Source organism: Sturnira hondurensis, unplaced genomic scaffold (genome assembly GCF_014824575.4).
Source record: "Sturnira hondurensis isolate 20B ecotype Veracruz unplaced genomic scaffold, ASM1482457v3 Scaffold0009935, whole genome shotgun sequence".
Taxonomy (NCBI): domain Eukaryota; kingdom Metazoa; phylum Chordata; class Mammalia; order Chiroptera; family Phyllostomidae; genus Sturnira; species Sturnira hondurensis.
Window position 1 is genome coordinate 797,791 of NW_028082566.1, and position 24,608 is coordinate 822,398.

The 24,608-nt window shown below is 41.8% G+C and overlaps 1 protein-coding gene across 2 annotated transcripts in view; it reads left to right on the forward strand.

Moving 5' to 3' along the window:
- The first annotated feature begins 3,505 nt into the window (after positions 1-3,505).
- PRICKLE1 (prickle planar cell polarity protein 1) overlaps positions 3,506-24,608 on the forward strand; it is a 102,595-nt gene continuing 81,492 nt past the window's right edge. For both annotated transcript variants that reach the window (XM_037058133.1, XM_037058136.1), the window contains exon 1: positions 3,506-3,775. The gene's annotated coding sequence lies outside the window, so the exon portion shown is untranslated. The remainder of the gene's footprint in view (positions 3,776-24,608) is intronic.

Consider the following 24,608-nt stretch of genomic DNA (forward strand, 5'->3'; position numbering starts at 1 on the left):
CACTGGGTCCAGAAAGCCCTGTAAAGACTGTGTAGGATTTAGAGCAAGGGAACCTAACCGTACAGCTAAGCCTAGCAGGTCATAACAAGGTCAAGACTGATTCACCCTGGAAACACTCAGTGGGGCTGAGTCTGCAGGCTGGGAAAGGAGTCCCAGATGTGGACAAACTAGAGAAATAGGGACAAAGCAAAAACTAGGAGTCAAACGGATTTGGGAGTCAAATGGCCTGCTGCACCATCAAGTCCTTCTTTGTTTAAGTCCCAGTCTTATGGCCCAAGCTGATGTGAACTCATCTTCACAGGAAAGTACACTTCAATGAAACAAGAGGCATTCATAGCACGACTTGGTTGGATGTTGAATTCATTTGCTAGGGTTGCCTTAACAAAGAGCCACAGACGGAGTGCCTGAAGTACAGAAATGTGTTGTCTCACAGTTCTGGAAGCCGGAGGTCGAAACCAAGGTATCGGGAGGGTTGGCTCGTTTTAGGGGCTGTAAGGGAGAATCTGCTCCATGTCTCTCCCCCTTGGGGAGTTGCTTCCTTGGCTTGTAGACGCATCACCCACATAGTGTTCTTCCTGTGTCTGTGTCTGCTTCCAAACGTTCCCTTTTTACAAGGATTCTAGTCACGCTGGGTTAGGGTGACCTAATTTTATCCTGATTTCTTCTCGAAGGGCCCTATCTCCAAATAAGGTTAAATTGTGAAGTATTAGAGGAGAATATTTCAACATTTGAATCTTTGGAGGACACAGTTATTTTAAGATATATTTGTTATAAAGGCTTTAAGAGAAAAGCAGATGTTACCTGAGTGAATTGATTTATTTATAACAGTTACAGTGGTACCACTTTGGTTCATAAAGACAAAGAAGATAATACCATTAATATAAAAGACCCAGAAGCAACCCAGCAGTCCACAATGAAGTTCTTTTTTTTTTTCAGATTAAATTTTAAAATGATTCTCTTCTAACTTGCAGGGTTTCGCATGGAGGCTAGTGTAAAAAGGGCTGGTTGTGAGACGATGTCTGTAAACTGGCATTACATGAACTTTCCACCCATTGAGTCCTTTCTGCGCACCTAGCACTCAATCTTCCCAACAGTTCCCTGAGATGGGTATTACTATCCTTCTTACTTATAAACGAAGACACTAAGCATCTCCTCAAGGTTAACTGCATTATTCTAGGCTACGTTGGATAAGCAGTGGGCTGAGATTTGATTCAGACAGCTCTGGTGGCAAACCATCACAGGTAGCACCCAAACTAACTTTAGGAGAGTCCAGGTTGAAGACCAGGTGTCACAGCCACATTGACTATGGAAGATGTTGACCCGTACACACTTGTTCAAAGAGTCAATGAGTCTCTTAGGGGAACAACTGTTGGCCCTACAGTGCCCAACATGTTTGCTCTGTGTGATAAACAAAACCTTTGTGATGTCACCACACAGTACCGGTATCATCATAAGAAAGGAGCATTTTCCACAATTAATAGAGAGACCCAAAAGCAAGCTCTATAAATCTTCTCCTCGGGGGCTTCTCCATACCTAACCCTGCCTGCTACTAATGCTTAGTGACCCACAGAAGGGGACTTTCCCAGGGCTGTAGAAACTGGATGATGGCATTCTCCACCCCATCTCCCACTGGTTCTCTTCCACTGCCCTGCAGTGAATCTGCTCTCATTCGAAGGTCCTGATTGAGTCATTGAAACAGAGAGGCACCCAAAAATGCTAACAAGGAGACTGGACTCTTCGCTCTGGAAAACACTGCTTGTCACTACCTCCATGGGTGAAATAAATTATTTGGTCAGTCTTCTTGGACGGTTTTGCAGTTTAGATAGAAGCTAGAAATGCATCGCCTGATAGAAGCATCTGTAACCCCGGCAAGATAAACAGACACAACCTAGAAAGCAAACTCCAATGAAATGCTGAGAAGCAAGACCGCGGAGGTTGTTTTGCCCGTCAGTCACCAACGCCGCTGAGCCAGTAGAGTCACTTCAAAAGCAACATCCTGGTTTCCTGAGTAATCTGTGCTCAGTGGTTCAGGAACGCAGCCCCGGTATCTGGAGGGGAGGGAGTTTCTACAGTGCAGGGGAGATCTGAGTCACAGCACAAACATTTCCCTGGATTTGTAGCATCTTCTCCTCCTCTTGTCTTTAGATGTTATTTCCTTACATCCTTTTCAATTTGCTCAGTTTTTGCTGAGAACTCTCCGTTTCACTCCCAATGAAAATCAATGAGATTTGGAACGCTGACGAAAAAATCTTAAATTGGCAGTTTTGATTTTTCTTACAGGCATAAAAATTGCATAAATCAACACCCTCCACATTACGCCACCCCCCACCCCCCACGCTTCCGCGCGCGCGCACTCACACAGACACACATAACACCCTCCTCTGCATGGAAGATAAAAACAGTATCTTAAAGGATTGTGGAAGTGGCTGAGTGGTCCAGAAGCCCCAGCTTTTCAGAGACACCTGTCAAGTTGGGGTTAGTAGCTGCTGCCGTGGGGTCTGCTCTCTGCCACAGGGGGTTGGGGGATGAAGGGGAAGTACCGACACAACGTGAGACTCCGCTGATCAGGAGCTGGAAAGAGTGAGTTTTTTAGGATGACACAAACGTCAAGGCAAAACTTTCAAACAGGCTGAGTTTTAGTTCATTCTGGGCGACCGTGCCTGAGAGCCCAGCCCTGGGAATTGGGCAGACTGAAAACATGGAGAACAGTTTGACCAGTGAAAAATGATCATCGTGATCAAATTAATACTTTGAACACCACTTGCGGTGCGCCATGCTAACTTAGATCCGGCTCTGAACATTGGGGTGGGCTGAGGTTTTCGCGTTCACTCCCCACACTTGAAGGTTTTCTTGGAAATGAACAGAACCGTCGAGGAGGGAAGGGAACGGACTAGAAGCTTAATCTGCTTCTTGCTAGGATGCAGTGCCTGTGGGATTACACAGATAGAATCGAGTCCGGGTGAGTCCCCAGTGCAGCAAGGCGCGCCGGAATGAATAGAAGAGTTTAATTAACTACCCACCCACCCACTTACGCAAACCAAAGGAAAAGAAACTCAAAGAGGCAACCCTCAAACCGTTTGATCTGAGGAAATTGGCTTTGCTTATTTCCCCTTCCAGTCGTTCAATCTATCAGGAATGTTAGTTTTTTTTAAAAAAAAAGGCATAAAATTGGGGGCGGGGCAAAGAAGAGACGCCAGAAGTGCACTTGAGAACCCAAGGCTGCGCCTGGGTGAACTTCTAACGGATAACCCAGCTCACTAGGAACCCAGCTCACTAGGACCAGCTGCGCACGGAGGCTGTCCCACCCGGCTGGCCGCACACTCGCCCGCCTGCCTCGTGGCGCGGAGCCGAGCACCGACCTCGCTTTTCCCGGCCGAGCCAGGGTGCGCGTGGGCGCGCCGAGCGGCCTGGATCCCGCTGCGGCGTCCGCGCTCCGCGTTTTCGCTCTCGCCCGGCCCCGGCGGCCGAGGGCGGGGTGAGCGGCGGCGCGGCGGCGCGGGGCTCCGAGTCCGAGGGCACTCCGCTCGCAGCCGGGTGCCAGCGCCGGGTCCCTCCAGCGGCCGCAGCCGCCCGACAGCGCGCGCCGGGACGTGCCTGCCTCGCGCCGTCTGCGCTAACTTCCCCGAGGGGCGCTGCGGCTGGCACGGCGACTTTCTGGGCTCTGGATGGTTCGCGTGCTGCCCACCCTCGCCCACCGCTGACGCCACGAACCGCAGCTCCGCAGAGCCGGCGCGGCGCCGCGGACCGTCCAGCCGAGTTCTGTCCTTCGCGCGGGGTGAGTGGCAGCGCGGCTCCCGGTGGGCTCTGCAGAGGGCTGCGGGCGCGGCGGGGGGCAGCGAGCCCCGCAGGGAAAGGGCCGGGCACCTCCGGTGTCACTGCGGGAGGGTCTGTGACACTGAGACTGGATCGGTGTGACGGGAAATAAGGCAGAAGGTCATATTCGATTTGTTGGGCTGTGTCGACAGTGAAAGCAGATATTAGGCTGCAGCGCCGGGAGGGCTGCAGATAGGCTGCCCGCATGGCTCTTGTTTGCTGCATTACAACTAACTCTTCCCTTGATTCTCTCCTGCGCGGAAACCCATTCAGTGGCCCCAGAGTTAGGGAGATGCTGGCGCAGGAAGGCGAGGGTGCGTTGGCATGCCCGCCGCTTAGGATCGCCTGTCACCTACTGGCGTCGGGAGGGAGGGTGCAGACCCTGGGAGGGAGCCTTCCAGAGACTCTGGGGAGAGGGCCGGTCGCTTTTTGTCCGGGGTGCATCAGCTCGCCGACCCCCACCCCCCGCCCGGGCAAAGATATTTTCTCAATGTAGGACGTTTATGGGAAAGAATGGGAGCATCTTCCTCCCGTTAGACAGAAAAAGTTAAAGAAACCGGGCATGTTAATGATTAGCAGGACCGGGACTCAGGATGCAGCAGAAAGCTGTTAAATTTTCATTGCCCTCTAAGAAAAACAAGCGGCATCGCCAGTGCCTATTGGCAGTGCTGTGTTATTTTGGGACTTTGGGAAAATTGTCCGCAGATTGTCTTCCGGAAGCTGAAGAACGAGGTGGGGAAGGGGGAAGGTCGGATGGCACCGCACCGAGTCCCAGACTGCCCAAGGAGGGCTCAGAGCCACCAGCCAGACACGTTTGCTTGCTGATTTTAAAACGCGGACGGGAGGCAGAACTGCAGCCTGAACACGGGGAAGAGCACGCCATGGGGACCTGCATAAAGAAACGAACACCTTGCCTCTCGGGAGGAGTTCAGATGCATTTGGGCTGTAAAATGCATGTGTGTATACGTGGCTTTTCGGATGAACTTTATGAAGGACAAATTATACTTAATGAAATTGTCTCTGTGCACGCCAGACAGTTTTGCCTACCTCCTCATTTTAATCAGTACCTCAGAAGGTGGTGTCTGCAGTTGATATTATATAATTGATGGGGTTCACCATCAGATATTTTTTAATGCACTTTGGGAGTGAAAGGAACTTCCATCTGTCCCTTCAGACAGGCCCAAGGTTTAGACGGGTGAGGGCTGCTGAATGTTTGCCCTGATCCAGCTCCAGATGTGTGAGCTCAGCTGTTGCCTGTCACTTAGGTGACAACTGGCCTTTTCCCACTAAGCCTTTGCTGTCTCCATTATCCTCAGTGAAGTGTCAGTGTTCGGCCTCCTTCTATTATCAAGAGTGGGCTGCAGCCCCCTTGGCAGGCGGCAGCCTTGTTTGACCATCCCCAACAATATGTCTGTTTTCAGACTCGAGGAAGAAAAAAACAATCCCATGACAGCAAGATAGATACATTTTGAATTAAGCACCAACTTAATCCAAAGATTCTGCTTTAATCAAGACAGCTCTGGAAGGATGATGCAATATTTGTCAAGCCTTTTTCTCTGGAACAATATTTACTCCCACCAGGGGATTTTAAACTTAAACAGCAGCCATTTATCTTGCTGTCTGGTGGGGCCCTGTTCGGTTTTCCTCCGATGTGGTCCTAGCCTAGGTGGCTGGGCTTGGCCTGGGACAGAAATCTGTCATTGTAGCTCAGCTGGAGCCTGAAGAAAGCAAAATACAGCACCTGCTGGTACCAGAGGGTTTCTAAATGCCATCAACTGGTGAGTCAGGAAACACAGAAGGAGATATTTTACAAGCTCTTCCAGAAATGTTTATACAAAGGATTTAAAGGTTAACAATGCATGTGCTCTACGTATGAAAACTAAAAGGTGCTAGAAATAAATGGACGTTACCCACAGTTAAGAGTCAGCACACTTGCTGATGAACTTGAAAAATCTCTGCTTTAATACATCATGGCTAACAATAGTGACTCATTTTCGTGAATAAGCCCAGGGAGGAAGGGAGGGAGGAGGGGAGGAAAAACTGGGTGCCACATAGAGGTAGCCATATTGATGTAAACGAATGCTTTTCCATTCTTAATTTGGTACTAGTTGGTGATTCTCACTCTGTGAGCCTGTTGATTTGTAGGGTTTTTAAAGAAATGTGATATATTTTGCTAAAGTGACAGATTTAATCAGTCCTGCCAGCAAAACCAGTGAACTTTAAAAGTTTATCATGTTTTTATAATCAAGGTCCATGGAACCATGATTTGTTTCTATAATAAAGTAGGTTGTAATGAGTGAGCTTGGGTTGCCCAAATAAAATCTAATAGCAACTGGGGAGAAAAATTTCTTACAGGGTTAATAGCTAAACTATTAAGAGTCAGATGTGGGTAAAGTCTGGTTGTTCATAATATCCTCTCCTATCGATAACTCTGAAAAGACCAAAGAAAAAAGGTTAGATTTTGAAGTTTTTTTAATGAAAGATTTTTAAAAGTAAGCTTAAATCTAAGTTTTTAAAAAATGACATTTTAAGATAATTTCTCTAAAATCTCTTATAATGACTTACTAATAACAGCACAGAGTTGAGTATTATGAGTGACTGTTCATAATACTTATGAGATGGAACAAGAATTTAAAAAATTATTTTCTAGCCCTGGCTGGTGTGGCTCAGTGGATGGAGCACCAACCCGAGAACAGAAGGGTCATAGGTTTGATTCCCAGTCGGGGCACATGACTGGGTTTTGGGCCAGCTTCCCAGTAGGGGGTGAGAGAGAGGCAACCACACCTTGATATTTCTCTCCCTCTCTTTCTCCCGCCCTTCCCCTCTGTCTAAAAATAAATAAATACATAAATCTTTTAAAATAAAATGAAAAATTGTTTTCTAGAAATTAAGTAACTTTTAGTGGCCTATCCATTTACTTTGGGTTGCCCAACATTATAGGAAACTATTTTCAGGAAAGATTATCATTGCCAATATCCTAGTTTTTGCAGTTAATTTCCTGGTTAAAGTCATTTATGAAGAATAATTTTTTCCTTTTAAAGAAGGAAAGCAATTTTACAAATCAAAGTGAGTCTCACTGGGGATAGAAGATGTCACTTGACCAGACTAGAGTGGCCTTCCTCTTAGAAAAATAGCTCCTATTTCCCTTTCATTTCACATAGAATAATATCAATTATCTAACTCTTATTAGTGTGAGAATATTCAATTTGCTTAAATCCAGGTGTCATTATTCCACAATAAGTAAGCGCTGAGAAAGTGAATGAGCTATGTTTCTTGGTTAGTTGGTTGGTTGGTTGGTTGGTTAGTTAGTTAGTGTTTTATGGGACCATTCCTACTTTTCCTTGTGGTCACGGAAAAAAACAGTACCCTATTTCACACTAATATCTTTAGAAGGTTGGTGTGAGCAAACGGGTTGGGAGAGGAAAATAAAATAATCCAGGTGACAAGTCATGCTTTGGTGCAGTTACTCGAAACCTCAGGCAGCACGTGGAGCCCACAGCCAGCCCGCCAGGGACAGAGGTGGCATCTGGGAAGTTGCAGCAGCCCCAGCCTCTGGACCTCTCTGTCCTAGACACACATTCAGTGTTGCAACCTCCATGCCCCCAGTAAACAGTGTTCACATCCTCACGTTTAAGGCTGTACTGGACTGAAGTCAAGGACATTAACTACATGTCTGCTAGTGAAGCAATATTTTGGAGCAGTGGAAAAGGCTTGGCCTGACGTAAGGACCCACCCACACCTTCCTTTCCCCCACTCCCCTCTCTGATGAAGGAGAGACGGTGGGAAGAAACGTGCTTTACAAGTTGGAGCACGCTGATGTCATGACACTTCTGGCTCGGAGATATGAAAGAATAATCAGATCCCTTTCCTGTGTGCCAGAATGACACGGTTTTTCCAAGAACTGTTCCTGAGCCAGGGGTCCACTGGCACTGACTGTTCACATTACTGGGGGGATCAGACCTCTCAACGAGAATGTAATAATTCTTCCTGAGTCTCAGTTTTGTGCACATGTTTAGACTAAACTCAATGCATTGTGGTCACTTTGGAAGGGACCTTTCTCTAGGAACAAGAATGATTGCCCAGCCTGAACTGATTAGACCCTTCAGGTTCATTTCCGTATAAAGGGAGATTTTAAATTTAAAATAAAAAAATAAAAACATCAGCAAGGCAGAAGCAAATGTAAACATTTTAGAACTGAGAGCTGTAAACTAGCAAGTAGCTGTCATTTACCTTTACTGAACTTTTTCCACCCCTGTCCATCAGCAGTTCGGTCCTGAGCAATCCTAAAAAACAACCGACTAATTAAACTGAAGTTGCATTTTTCTCACTGGTGTATTTGGGGTAAACTCTTGGGAAAGATGCCTTTCATTTCCAGCGGATTAAACTTCAGGAGGAAAAAAAAACGAGTTGTGTTATTTCAGTTGTTCTAGTGCTGAAGTGTTGTAACTCCTCAGAGTTTTGTCCCAATTGCTGATTTATAGCACCCACCAGCTTTCTTTTGTGTGTGCTTCTCTGTTTCCTTCTTTTCTCTTTAGGCCTCTGGAAAGAAAGATTTGTCAATAATACGGTGAAAATATTGCAGTCAGATGCAGACCCGTAAGCAGACTCCTCCATGCAGCATGCGCTCACTCAGCTGCCCTTCTTTTATCTGAGGCTCAGATCCCACAGCTCGCAATTATGGTCTTTGACTTCGGTAACAATTCTGTTTGAAATGTTTCCAATTACACACAATATTGGCGGCATGCAGCAGCTGCATGCCAAAAAGCATTTCGAAGTGTGTTCCAAGAATCAGGCTGTGATTGCTTTTAATTTAAATAAAGGCTATTTGGTTTCCTGTGAAGTTTTTTATAACCACCTTCACAGCACCCCCCTACTTTTGTTACCTTTTTAAAAAGTGATATAAAGTAGCCATCACTTGATGTGATACAATATTGGCCCTGGTTTTCTCAGATGGCCCTTTGCTTTGAGCAGCCATAACTGAACTGTTCCATAAAGGGAATTTGAAAGAAAACATTGTCCAGCAGTTTGGATTCCCCAAAAGAAGAAAAGAAAAAAAGGGGTTATCTGGTAGCATAGTATACGTAGTTAATGTTTTCAAGGTCCCCCCCCCCACTGTTTTTAAGAATCTGTCATCATAATTATCTTTTTAGGTCACTGGAGATTATTTGGTATACTATCTTTCCTTCACATTCCTCTATGTTTCTTTTTGTGAGCCCATGAACATGTGTCAGAAATGCATTGAAAGGGTAGAGGGAGGTCAATAGGATATTTTTTAAATGGGAGATGGGGGGAAGGAACCAAACCCTCTCAATTTGCCCCCTCTGTGGGCTTGAAATCTCGGAACACTGAAACCTTTAAAACAGAAGTGGTTTAAATCTTTTAATAGCTACCAGATATACTTGACTTATTAAATCTTAAAATAAGAAAATATACACTCTCAGGCCTTGGAGTGAAGGGATTGGTTACATGACGGGGAGGGGGGTGGGGGTGCAGAGTGGGGTGGGGGTTCTGTTGCCAGCTTGTTGGCCCATTTGAAACGTAACACCTTGAGCTAGAGGCTATCCAATAGCAAGGTGCTAAGATGGTCCTAATTAAGGTGTTTTCATACAGGCGCTTTCAATCCTGGCAAAAACATCCTATAGAATATAGTGCTTCTTTGGATTGAACAGTGGTTGACTTGCATAAATGCCAACGTCTCTTCTGGCATTTTTGGAACTCTTCCATGGTGTAATAAATAGTGCTGTGTAATCCAAATTTGTAAATGCCATGCTTCATGTAGCCCCTGTAGAGACAGCCGAAATTAACCCAGGCTGCAGGATCATGGAGATCCTGGAGGTGAGGTTACTGCCCAGCTCCCAAGAACCACTGCTAATGAACCATAGTGGCGGCCTTTGATCAGACCTAGGAGAAGGTGTGAGGTTAGCGTTAGGACAGCAGTGTACTGTGAAGCAGTGCCCACCAACTGCTGCTTGGACCTTTCCTTTATCCTTGGAAGCTGTCATTCAATTAAGCAAAGCTTGGTGCAGGAAATTTGCGTAGCTCAAGGTAAAATGAGGTTTATGTTGCCTGCTTAGCACCCCCAGCCTGCCTGACACGCACCCCACAGGCCCATTGCTATAGGGACAAAACCCACAGTATCTATCATTAAAAGAGAACATCTGTTAAAGCCCTTTTCTATATTGGCCAGCTCCCCTACCCTCAGTAAGATGCTGTCTTCTGGAAACACACCTATGGGCATGCGTGCAGCGCGCGCACACACACACACACACACACACTACTCTTTCAGTCGAATAATAGGAAACTGATTTAAAACTTGTTACAGTTTTACCAAGACGTGTATACTTCTTTTTCCACGTAGCTCTCTGATAAGCAAATAATACGGTAATCTTCTGAAGAAACTTATAACTCATTAACCGTAATTGATATTTCCAACTGTTATTTACATACTTGAATAATCTAAGCGCCTGAGTTAGGATCTGCAAAAGGGCTAGAGAGTGTGGCATTTGTTTTTATTTAAAACATGTCTTGTTAACAATTTAGGGAATGGTTAAATTTTAAGAAGACCACTTAGGGCTCTGGTGTTGAAATACTTGTTAGAATGTGTGTTAAAAAGAGACAGCATTTTTAATTCTTCTGTGGCTAGGTAATTAATAAGTATGTTCAGTGCTTAGAGTGTATGCATATTACATAATTTTTAGCAAGAGATAAAGTTAGGCCTGAAGTGCATTAGAGAGTCACAGATGTTTCTTGTAAGGAAATACATATGCTCCAGAGGAATTTTGAACTGCTTTCGGATGCTTAGCTCTGTTCATTGCAAAGATCATATGAATAATTTCATTGAGTTGCCTTAGTTCTTATTTACACAAGCCTTGAGAAAGGAGCTGGAGTGATAAATAACTGGCCCCCCCTCACTTAGTTCTGTAGTGCTTCTACCCTTTTATGTTTTTGTGAATGTGGAGGGAGGGAATACAATATACAGAAAAGACATTTGTGTTTAACTAACTTAATCATATATGTCCCCTTTGTGGGCCTTCTATAAGCTTAAACGTCTTGGCAGGCTAATGGCCCACAACATGTTCTCAAATACTGCCAAACGTGTTAAAAGCAGACCAGGCTTTCTGCATATTGAGGTATTGGAAATGGATTTTTTAACCCTCTGAAATTTAAGGAATAAGCCAGGGGAAAAATCGCACTCTTCTTTTCCTTCCTTACCCACAGAAACCAAAACTAGTATTCACTGCAGTGCTGAAGTGAGACATTGATAGGAATAATGCTGTTTGTGTGGGAGTGTTTTACACTGGTTTGATTTGGCTGGTTAAACAGGAAGCAGCCAGGTTACTGTGGTGTATGATGGGTCTTTTCTTGTTTTGTGTATGTTTGTGTTGCCTGTAGACACTGGTGCAGTAGCTTTGGGCCAAGTAATTGTCATTGATCCTGTTTCTTCTTTGTGTGGAGGTTCAAGAGTAGACGGTAGTGGTGAGGTGTAACAGCACCAGAATCAACTGGTTCCACAGGCTGTTTCTGAAAACCAGAAAACTCCAACTGCAGCACGAAAACTGTGTGATCTCGGGTCAGCCTCTCAGCGTCTCTGGGCCTCAGTTTCCTCTGAGGGAAATGTGAGGGAATTAAGCTACATCAGTGTGTTTCAATCAAAGCTATTAATTGTAAACAACCATAGAGGTTTTTTTTAAATGCAAATACACAGAAGTTTATAAGGCAGTAAGTGGGTTAGGGGTTGGGTCTTATACACTTAACTTGAAAAAGCTCCTCAGCTAATTTGATGCATTAAAGAGCTGCTAAAGTAGATGATCTTCAAGATTGCCTTCCAGTTCTAAAGTGTTATATTTCTAATCCTAGGCTATAGCTTGCCTGCACCTTCCTTCCTTCCTTCCTTCCCCTTCTTTCTTCTCATTCTCTTTTGTTCACTTGTTCATTCATCCATTCATCCATCCATTCATTCACTCATCCATTCATTCATTCATCCATTCATTCATTCTTTCTTTCTTTTTTCTTGCATTCATTCATTCTTAACAGCTATATATTCATTCCTAATGTTGCTGTCAAAATATTATAGATATCAATGGGGGGGGAAGGGGAAGGGACAAACCAAGGAACAGGAATACAGGATTCATGGGCTTGAAAGGGGTGGGGTGGGGAGGAATGACTGTGGGAGCTGGGGGGCTGGACAGGGGTGGATGAGGCAGGGGAGAGCAATGCAGAAAAAGGTGGGACAACTGTAACTGAACAACAGTTTTAAAAAAAGGAAGTGGGAAGCCCTGGCTGGTGTAGCTCAGTGGATTGCGCACAGACTTGCAAAACCAAAGGATTGAGGTTCAATTCCCAGTCAGGCCACATGCCTGGGTTGCAGGCCAGTTCTCAGCAGGGGATGCAGGAGAGGCAACCATACATTGATATTTCTCTCCCATTCTCCTTCCCTCCCCCTCTAAAGATAAATAAATAAAATCTTTAAAAAATATATTAAAAATTAGAATTAAAAAAGAAAGTGGAGATATTCAAGATCCCTGCTAAAATAAATAAATAAATAAAAGATATTTGCTCGTATCAGCATAAAAATATGATAGTTATTATTTTAACCCAGCTGTGGGAGAATCTTTGTTCTGTTCCTGTGAGTAGGTGGTAATTAATGTAAGGGAGAAACTGTGTTTGCTCACTGTTGTATACCTGTGGTCTCACACAGTGCCAAGCTCATAGTAGACATTTAACATCTATAGAGAGCCCCAAAAGTTAGGAAACTTTTTGAAAATGTCAGTTAAAGTTCGTTATGTTTTCAAATAATATGCTCAGTATGTTCCTTTTTTCCAGTTTCCAGATATCTTTCAGGTAAAGTGCCTCTAAATTTAAAACAAAAGGTATAATTGTTCATCTGGAAATACATTATTTTCCTTATGTTCCTAGACTTTTGGGATATTCTGTAGTGTATTGATTCTATTATTTTCAGGTTAACAATTGTTTTAAATGTGGAGGTACCATACTTAATATCTGAAAACATAGCTGATAGCTGGAGGTTGACCAAAAAAATATTAAGTATGTATTTTTTAATTTTATTTATTGATTTTGAGCCCCAACTGGTGTGACTCAGTGGATTGGGCATGCTCCTGCAAAATGAAAGGTTACTGGTTTGATTCCTGATCAGGGCACATGCCTGGGTCATGGGGCTAGGCCCCAGTCAGGGGCACACAAGAGGCAACCAGTCGATGTTTTATTCTCTTTCTCCCTCCCTTCATCTCTTTCTAAAAATAAATAAGTAAAATCTTTACATTTTATTCACTGATTTTGAGAGAGACAAAGACAGAGAGACATCAATAAATAAGATGTTCCACTTATTTATGCATTCATTAGTTGATTCTTTTATCTGCCCTGACCGAGGATTAAATCTGCAATCTTGGCATATTGGGACCATACTCTAACGAACTAAACTACTTGGCCAGGGCAAGCGTATTAAGCATATCACTTGAAAGTATAATTAACGTGCTGTTGAATAATAGTTCATTCTGTGTTCGCTTACTTTTCAGACTCCTGCATTTGTTGAATGAATGAGTGTTCAATTTTCTGTTGTCATCTTAAAGTGTGGCCATTTAAGAAATAGACCCACCCTTATCACCAGTAAGATTTCAAAGCTCGTCTGACAAATTTAAAACTTTTTTACAGTTGTAAGTGTTATTTTTAAATATGTTGAATTACATAGATAATTTTAAATATATCTTTATAAGGTGGGGGGAAAGTAGGTTTATAGTTGTTCATACGGAAATTAATAAATAGTAATACAAGAATAAACTCTGTGTTTCATGTGCTCACAACCGGAAACCTATTTTTGCTCCACCCTGTATTCATGAAAGTTTTTCAATAAAATGTGTGAGTATGTGTGTATGTTTATGTGTGTGATTAAGCCCGCTGTCCTTCTCAACAACAGAAATGCCAATTTCCATTTCTTTGGATTAGTGAGGCAATCTTAAACTAGCTAATCATAAATTATTTTTTATAGTTAGCAATTATTTCTATCTTTCTATAGTCACGATTCAGTAGCATATCTGCAATGCCATATAAAGGGCTTGAAAACTGTTCCTATCAGAGGTTCATTTCCACAATGTATACATCTTTTTGTTCCAGGTAAGATAAATCAGAGAGTTTCGATAAAACGTGCAGCACACCCAATTTTTCTCATAATAACTATGATGGGTCTGAAAGCTTTATTATCAAGCATTGGAAAATTATGTTGCATAGTTTTGTCAAAATTGATTGAAATGTTTTGTTGCCCATTGTGTTTCTTTGCTTTTCCTTCATCAGTCTTTGAAGTTTTGGGTTATTTCCTATCATTATCTGTTATTACCATTACTGTAGAGCATAGATAGACAAAATAAAAAGAACTTAAACCAGCCAATACTACCACGGGCTGTGTCCTGCACATTACAAAGGAAAGGGGAAATTTGATACCTAGTTTGCTTGATGTTGCTGATGTATGTGCCATTCTTGGTGGTGCTGGGGGGGATTGTTTTTAATTAAAAGAGAAACTTTAAAAACTCACCATTCTAAAACCCAAGTTACTGCCCAGTTTCCTTGGAGCTTCTTTGCTGTGTAGGCATGGCCAGTTGCAAAGTCAGCAGTTTCAGCATCTTTCATCCTGTATGCCCATTGCCAAATCAGGTAATCAGGGCCTCAGAGTGGACATTTCTGAGTTATCTACGTAGGTTGTTTGCACAATGTAACTGGAACAGTCTCATTTTTAGTTATGTGAGGAAGTACTGTGAAGAATTTTAGTCAGGAGAGAAGATTAACTCTATGTACAGGGTTGTAAGGATCAGGGGACATAAACTGAGAGCTGGTTCAAGTATTGTGTAAAGCCTTCTTATTTGTATGTTTCACTTCCCTGAAATTTGCAGCTAATCTCCTTGTCTGTGCTAAGCTTCAAGCTAATACAAAAGGACATGTGTCAGTATCTCCAGGTGGGCTGATTGCTCACTCCATCCTATCAGGTCTCTGCTCAAAAGTCATCTGATATTAAGTAGGCCTCCCTGATCACCCTGTATAAAATAGCTCCCTTGCCTTCACTCAGACACCCCCCAGCATTCCTGAAACACTTTAACCTGCTTCTCCATAGCACTTATTATGTGACAGGTATTCACTAATGTAGCTGTCAATTCGGGGGAAGTCTTTATGCCGTCTAGTCTACTGCTTTATCCCCAGTCTCAGAATATACCTGACACGTAGTAGGTGCTTAGCATCTAAGCATACATTAGCAAGTATCTGCAGAATGAAGTACTATGGATACGTAGGAAGCTAGCTTTGCTTCTAGATGGAGCACCCCTTCCCCGATCTAATCGTATGTAAGCAAGTTGGAGAGTTTTAAGTTTATGGGCTCACTGTTATAGTAGGACTATGAAGTTAGCCAATGGCCACTCATTTTACAATTTTTACAGAGTGAGCATTTGTGGACTGTTTTAATGTTATGTGTTTAATAAAGACAAACAGGAAGCAGTATTCTGTCTTTACCTGAGCAGACATTTCTAGAATAGAGAAAGTAAGTGACTGTTGCTGTTTTATGGGGGCAGGGGGTGTCTGGGATTTTTTTGCAGCTAATGTTTCTAAGCTGTTTTCCCCTTTATCTGAATACAACCAGAGAAAATGTACCAGAATATGAGGAAAGAGACTGAGCACATAAATACCCCCCTCCCTTCTCTCCTCCACAAAGCAATCAATGAAATGTAATCACATAGCAAATGGATGCCATATTAATAGCAGTAAGATTGATTATTTGCAAGAAGGAAGCTATGTGACTTCCCTCTTCCTAAAGCACCCCCCACTACTTGGTAACCTTTAAAAAAAAGAGGCAGTAACATCGGACAATCTTGTGATACTGCCCTGGATGTCAAAACAGAGTTGAGTCTTCCACTCAAGAAACCCTGACTTAAATTTTGAAGGTGAAAAGCTAATCCTCCAAGTGATTTCAACCAGCCTGATAGGAAACCCAGTTGCTTGAAATTATTATTTCAGTGCCTCAGTTTCTAGGGTTAAATTGGCAGTGCATCAGCTTTCCTATTAAGGGGCAAAGCCAACTTATTGGCCAGAAATTATCATGTTTTAACTCCGGGGTTCTTTAGTAAAAATAAAATCAATACCTCTGAAGTACACAAAGCACTTTCAGATTCATCTCATTTGCCCCCACTGCATTTTGTGTGGAGGTCTAACCAAGGTTATCCCCACTTAACTGATGAGGAAGCTGCCTGTCAGTTCAAGTCACAGCTTCCCAAGGAGCTTCGGTTTGGCAGTTCCTATATAAATTAACATTTGCTGTTCAGATTTTAGAAAGGAAAAAAAAGCAATAGAGAGTGAAAATAAGCAATCATTTATGACTGATATAAAAATGTTTAATGATGTTTATTATTTTTAAATATTGTTGTATATGTTTGTTCTAATTGAATGCTTTTAGGTAGCCTCTTTTACTACTAACTTGCATGTGATCTTGGATAAGTCACTTAATTTTCTGGACTTCTTACCCACTCTGTGCCTCAGTTTCCTCAATGATAAGATGAAGAGGAAGTCAATGAACTGTTTAGGCTCAAAATTTTTTAATTCTAAAATACTGGATTTGGAGACTGTAACTTCAGGGGGCATGTGGATTTGTAGCTGATACTATTTTTTTATTACTAATGATCACTACTTAAGTGTCTGACTAGAACTGTTTAATGACCTACTCAAAATTATTCATATTACCCAGGTGCAACTTTAAAAATGGTCTCTTTATTCATGATTCAGTGTGGCCAATTCAAAATTCAACAATAGCTGTGTTTTAAAGACTTGAGAGAATATGCACTTTCCCTTACCAAAATCTGGCTTGATGGGTTACATTATAGTTTAATATGCAGAGTTTAAAAAATATAGTAATATTAAAGAGCAAATTACTAATCTGATGAAGTTACAACAATGGCATACTTATGTTCAGACTAAAAATTACAAATGTCAGTATCGTGTTTATGCAGAGAAAATGTGGAAAGTTTTAAAAGTGGAGCTCAAGACAGTATGTTCACTTACTCATATAATCAGTAGTAATTGTAACTTTAAAATGTGTGTGTTCGTTGACCAAACTGGAATTAATCTGAGGAGCTTTAGAGAGAGTTTGCTGGCAAAGAAAAATAACATCCATTTTAGTAACAGCCCTAATATTTTTTAAAACCATAATAATCTTCTTATCTCTCCCACTCTCCAAATAAAAGCTGGTGTAAATATGCAGTAAATGGTGAAGCTGTTTCTCTATTAATCTTAAATACTCCATTTTGGCATATGCCACCATACCTACTGGCCTGGGTGTTCCATTTTTTGAAGCACTGGAATTCATTAAATCACCAATTTTTTAGCAAATACTCAGGACCTTGGGTCTTACTCACATTCTAATTAGGCCGAGCCTGACGTCACAAATGGCCCACCAGGAAGTAACACCGCATCTGTGTTCTATCTGAGAAGACTTTCCGAGGGACACAGCAGTGAGCCAGGGCGCGTCCCCCTGCAGGTTTGTAAGTGACTGTGAAGTGCTGTTCCAGTAGGAAGGACTGTATAAATGTGACATTAATAATCACCGGTTTGAATCTGGGTCACTTCAGTCATGACTCCAAGATCAAACGCTATCAGATGGTAATGAGTGTGTGAAAGTACTGAAGGAAGACATTTCATTTCTTAATGACACCCTTGTGGGCCTTCTCAGTGACTGTTAGAGGGTGGAATCGAAATGGAGCCACACATTTCCCTTGGTCTGGAGGCCGGCCCTCCCAGTCACAGCTGGGGCACTTTGGCAGGTGTGTTTCAGGCACCGTTCACACTGGTTTCTGCTGGTGCGGCTCCTTGAGTGGATACACAGAGCCTTTCACCTTCTACCTCTTCTCCTGACTGTGTATTCACTTCAAAGAGATGGCAGCTCTTTTGCACATTCTCTGTCGTCTTTTCTTTGAAAAGTAATGAGGGCCCTGGCTGGTGTAGCTCAGTGGATTGAGCTCGGGCCTGCTAACCACAAGATCGCGGTTCGATTCCCAGTCAGGGCACATGCCTGGGTTGCAGGCCAGTTCCCGGTTCCCGGCAGGGGACGCATGAGAGGCAACCATACATTGATATTTCTCTCTCTCTCTCTCTCTCTCTCTCCTTCCCTTCCCCTCTAAGATAAATAAATAAAATATTTTTTAAAAAAAAGAAAAGCAATGAGGAATTGCACTTCCAAGGAAATGGGTATCAGCCATTTCATGTTAAGTTTTCTTAGTTTTACTTCAGTGTGGGGACATCACTTTCATTTTGACACACCATTATGGAGTCCCTGTGGTGTACCAGGCATTATGTTGGGCTCTGGGAATATAAACATGAAATAAAAAGAGGTTCCTGTCTTTCAAGACAGGTAGTTTTGCAGGGAGGAAGGCATTTGAGCACTTATTTTGCAAAATATTGTGGCAGGGGCAGGAATAGAGACATGTACCAGGTAAAACAGTATCACAAAGGCAGAAGTTGCCTGTTCTGTGTGGATTGCCAAGGAAGGCTTCCAAAAGGAGGAGGTGGTTGAGCGGGTATTAATAACGGAATAGGAGATGGCTGAGCCATTAAATTGGAGAATGACCCAGGCTAGGCAGAGAGTAGGAGCAAAGGCAGGAAACAGAACACAAGGGTGATGCTCAGCGAACTGCTAGTCTTTATACTTGGCTCTAAGATTAATTATGCTCTTGGTCGTGGACTTACTGCCACCTTTATAAAACTTCAGTTTCTATCAGAAAGTAGATGTGAATTTTGACAGCTTTTACAGTGATTCTGTCTTTTTTTTATGTGGTTGACTTTAAACTTCTGAATTAGTACTCTTTACCCTTAAATGTCACCTCTATCTGGCCAGCCAACCAAGTATTTGCACTTGTGTCTTTTCATTGTTATGTTGGTACAATCGAAATTTATTTACTCTTCAGTTACACTGTCAGGTTTCAATTTCAGCCTCAAGTGTTTAGACAGCATTCTATAATGAGTATCTTACTTTTATGACGTTTGCTTTAGTGCTGTAAGAGCTTTCCATGAAGGCTAATGGACGGAAAAAAGAAGCGTGAATGTCACCAAGTGGCTTCCATGTGTGTTTTATTGCATTGGAATCGCAGTTTTTAAGCTAAAAACAAAACAGAAAACATTTTACCAAGCAGGCATAGCAGACGATAGGGATGAGCTATTTTCTTCATTTGCTGGTTGTTATTTCTTGAACTCCTGTTTAGAAAACTATGATTCAGCTGGAAAAAGAAGCCATAACAATGTAATTTAAAATACTGTACTTTGAAAAGCAAATTGTATATATTTGTTTTTCAAAGATACACTCAATTCTTAAGTTGGAAGGTCCCCCTGTGTTTTCATCTGGGGTTCTTCAACGTGGTGATATTAAAACTGTGATTTAACATCTTTTGGAATTCCTGCCATCTATTGTTTGTTGAGCAATGAGTATGGTTTCAGCCAGTCTGGTGTGTGATAAATATTTTGCAGCATATGTGGCTGAACATGCCAATTTCAAAGGGCTTTACAAGCCATAATTAATTTTCGCAACAGCCAGATGCCCTCTGCTTTATTAATGAAAGCCCACAGACAGTGGAATTTTCTAGCAAAGTGGCTTTTAAACTTTTGGGGGCCACCTGAACACATTTCTCAGACACAGCATTATCTGGAAGGCCCCTGTGGAAAGTGGGAACGCTCTGGTCAGGAGGCGGAAAAAGGGGTTCATTCTATAAGGGCTGTCAGATTATCAAAACAACCCACACTAGATGCAAAATGTGAATTTCAGCTAAACAGTACTTCTTTAGTATAAATATGCTCCAACTATTACAAGTCTTGACAAAAATTGTGGTCTGTCTGAAATTCCATGTTAACTGGGCATCCTGTATGTCAAAGCTCCTGGCAACTCAAAGCCCCTGGCGGTAGCTCCACAGCAACTTGGGATCCTGGTTCTTCCAAGACAGTTTGAAAACCACAGGCAGAAGATATCTATGCAGATGCTGAGAGAGAACTAATGATACAGATCAATATCATTCCTTGGTTACGCTAGAGAATCGCCATGATCATGCATCCATCACTTTGCATGAACATTTTAAACAATTGCTGCCTATCTTTTCCTTAGGGCAAAATATTTTAGTCTCCTGGTCTTTGGGAGCAATGTGTGTTAAGTCATCCGTTCATAAAAGTCAACACTTTAACTCCTGCCAGTAAGGAGAACCAATGGTATAATCAGAATCACACGTTGGCCAGACAGCATCTTTTAGCACACAGAGAAAAATGAATGGGAGCTTTGAGGATGATTCTAAAGCAGCCCAGGGGAAAGATGTCTCCCAGGAGCTGCTTCTTGTCATTTGGTCTAGTTGGCATGTACATGTTTTAGTGGCCCTGGCTTGATGACAACACCCATTAAAATAATGGGGTCATTTTGCTCCTGTATTTTAAAGCGGTCCTTGGACAGCACTCTCATTTCTCACACCGACTCGTCCATGGACTATTACTTATTTGGTCATTATGGTTCTCATTCTAACTGAGTACAGTCTGATTAGGGATCACAAGCCGTTAAGTTTGTTCAGGGTGAGACAATGCTCCAGTATTTAAGGGACTCCCTGGATTAACTGGTGAAAAACATTTTTTCAAATGGACAAGAAACCAAGGACCCACTTTTGGATTCATGGAAACCCAGGTGCCCTCGGTTTTTCCAAAATTTTCTACTCTTTCCAAAAATTTGCTCTATAATGTGTTACTTTTAAAATCATAAGAACAATAGTGATATACAGGGTGGGAAGAAAAGTAGATTTATAGTTGTTTCTATGGAGGTAATACAATAATTAATACGTAATAATACAAGAATAAACTCTGTGTTTCATTTACCCACAACTGTAAACTTATTTTTGCCCCACCCTGTATTTTAAACATTTCTCAGAGGGGAAAAAAGCTCATAATCAGTCTTATCATTTTTAAATATTTCAAAGCATAGATCATCTGGGATTTAAATAATATTTTTTAATTTGCCAATGCTCATATACCTTGGAAGGTTAATTGTAATGTGAAATCTACCCACATTGTGTACAATTAAAATTTATCTCTCATTCATTCATTGATTTGTTTATCTATTCAGTAATACTTACTGAAGATACAAGTGTAGACACATTTCTGTATACCACAAGAAAGGGGGTGGTGGGTGGGAGGAAAAGGAAAGGGAGATCCAAAGATAGGGCCCCCCTGATCTCCATCCTTTAGGACTCGACTAGTTATGGGGTGGCGGGGATGTACTCAGACACATGTATCTGAAATAGAAGGGCTGGGTCTGTTAGCAAATGCGCTCTCTGACGTTCAAGAGGCTGTGTGTCACCATCAGGACACGAAGATCTCCCAAGTCCTGTTCATACCCTTGCACCATAAAAACAAGTGCGAGCTCCCATCCCAGGAGCTGGACCAGAAGAGCCATCAGTCAGAATCCTTGGTTGTTTCCACACCCAAGGCCTGGGCCGCGGCATCTGCCCCTCACTGCTGGCTTTAGGTACAGGCTGGATTTGTGCTGGACAGTTTCATCTTCCCCTAGGCAGGTTTCAGGGATTTTGCTTTTAATGAACTGTATAATATAAGCTACAGGGACATTTTCTTTTTTCTATTGGCGTCTTTTTAAATTCTCATGGAGCAAGAAATAGCCTGTAATTTTATTCTTAGAATACCTCTTCATAAAATCCCTTTTACTGGTCTTTTTATGACTCTGAAACTCATATGAATCTGTAATATGGAAAAGCAAAAAATATTTGTATTTTTCTTTTAAAATATTAACATGTGCAAAAAATTACCCATTGATTAGGTTTACCTCCTTTTCACGGTTCAAATAGGCTACATTTTACTCTGCATTTCTCAGTGACCTGATCAAGGTGGAATTTAACAGGCAATTTGAGGGGATTTGCATGATAAAGCCTAGGAAATTAAAGGTTTTGTATTTGCTAAGAGAACCTTTGGGTTAAAGTTCAATTCACATGAACTCTTGCATATTAAACTAAACTGAGCTGTTGTTGACATTAACATGTAAATGTTTGTGAAAATAATCACCAAATAAACATAGTTGCCTTAAAATGAAGCTAAGTATTTTCTTCTTTAACTATATGCATAAAAATTTATATAATAATTTTTAAGAACTTTATAAACACAGAATGTTTTACTTGTTAAAATACACATTTGGATTTAATCCACAGAAATAAAAATACCAAAGAACTTTTTAAAACTTGTATTTTTCTTATGAATAAATTAGGTATTTTCTAGAAACAAAAATATGAGTGGCATTTGGAATTGCCTAACCATAACTCTGGGAGCTGTGGAAATCAAATAAATGTCTCGATCAGTTGAGCTTCCAGATGGAATTTTATCTCAAACCAGTACAGCGTCTTTCATACTTTAAGCCTCCTGTGATTTTTATCACAACATCACGTCATACCCTATTTGAAAGGCAGCCACTTAAGCATGGACTATGACAGTTGTTTAACAGTGCATAGTAACACTTAAATCATTTATGACTCATGGAGGGGAACAGTATCCAGTAGAAACTTCCAGGGTAATTCAGGTAGGTGGACCTAACCACCCAGGTGTTTTGGAGCTATTCCAGTTTGAATTGGCTAGTGAGCTCTTCGGGCTGAGCGAGGCCTCCTTCCGTTGCTGGTTTACTTGTCCATTAGCTCAGGGCCACCTAACGTCACGCTGGGACACTAATTTCACACTGATTCACGAAGGAGTGCCTTGGGCAACACCGTGACTATCTAGTCCATAGCAGGTGACCTCTTCGGGATTCTGATTTCAGGATCCCATGACCCAATCTTTCAGCCATCCAGAGCAGACTGCCCAGTGCCACACTGCTCGTCTTAAACGGGAACCTTGGCGGAGGGATATGGGTCCATTGCCGACCCGTCTGTTCCAGGGGTTACATGCGTGACCACCAAGGAGTTCACGGGCCCTGTTTTGAGCGTCGTGTTTAACTGCATAGGTCAGCAGAGGATGACAAGTGACTGCATTTTACTTTTCTTCGAGTCTAAGTCTCATTTTTTCTCTAAGACTGCTGAACTGCTGAACAATACAGTTGGTTTCCTTAATTGGCATAGCTGGTACCGTAAGAGTGACGTACAAGCAGAAAAAGGTTCCTGCTACCTAGAATCTGAGTTAACAGGCCCTGAAAGTTGTTAGGCAGGTACCTAAACTGACTAGCTCACAGAAAGCCTCCCAAATCCAACAAAAAGAAAGGCACTAGATGGCAGTCTTAAACTTGAGATGACCTTCCTCTTTCTCAAAACAAATGCATTGTCTACAGGCAGTCAGTTCTGTTCCAGAGGAGCTTGGCGTTGAACTCGACTTCATAAAAATTGCAAACTTAAGGGCACTTATGAAGTTGAGGCCACAAATTTTGTTTTAATTAACAACGATTCCAAATACACTTTAAAGCCCCATTGCTGAACTGATTTATTATTTACAGAGGTATTTTAATGCATATTTTATATTTACACTTATAATGTTATCAGAAACTTACTTTAGACTTTAAAAAGCAGGGGGGAAATGATGGTATGTTCATAAGGTAGAAAATTATGCAGCTGTTAAAAATAAAGACACAGGCAAATCGCATGAAAAGACCTGCAGGATGCATGTAAGTAGGAAAGGTAGAGTATAAAACAGTAAGTAGGGCTGGATCAGCGGGGGTGGGGTGGGGGAGAGAACCGTGTGTGGTCATCTGTGTTAGTGTTTGTATGTGTGTGTTGATCACTGGGAGATGAGAGAATGGAGTTTTTATGTTCTGCTTATTATTTTTCAACCAAAACTATATTTTTGGCAGTACAGTAGATTTCTTGAATGCACAAAATAGAGTTAAATTGTCTTCGTGATTTAAGATGAGCTGCTTGAAAATGCTGTCATTTTGTTTTTTCTATCAGGTATATTTGCCACCCTACCTGTATGCTTCTTCATGTTGCATGTTATTTTCACTGGAGGATTTTATCATTTAAAACAATGTAGAAAGTGTTCCTCAAGTTCTGAAGTACAGTGAAAAGAGACACTATATATGTAGCAAATTCTGTACAGATCTCAAGGATGATTTATATGTTTAACTTGTTTTTTGAGTCTCATCTCCAGGTGGGTGCTTCTTGGACCAGATGCCTTTCACAATGAACATTTAATGAACATTTTTAAACACCAAAGATAAGCAGATCACAAATTATAATTATTGGGTTTTAAGGTTGGAGTTGAAGTTTTGTAGGGGTATAATCAGTTTCTCTTTCTGCTATTTCTCATGTGTGTGTGTGTGTGTGTGTATGTGTGTGTGTGTGTATTTAAAGATGAGTGCAGCCCTGGCTGGCGTGGCTTAATGAGTGCATTGAGAGTTGTCCTGCAAACTGAAAGATAACTGGTTCGATTCCCAGTCAGGGCACATGCCTGAGTTGCAGGCCAGGTCCCCAGTTGAGGGGCATGTGAGAGCCAGTTGATCAATATTTCTCTCACACATTGATGTTTCTCTCTCTTTTTCTTCTTCCCTTCCCTTCTCTCTCAAAAATAAATAAATAAAATCTTTTAAAAAATTAAAACGATGAATGCTTATACTTCTTACCTGCCTTCTGTCTTGGACCTAGATGTCATTTGGAATTAATGTTTCATTATAAGATGGAGAGAATTGTGATTTAAAACAATTGAAGTATTTTTTAAATTTTTTATTGATTTGAGAGAGAGAGAGAGAAACATTGATTTGTTGTTCCACTTATTAATGCATTCATTGGTTGATTCTTGTATTGTGCCCTGAC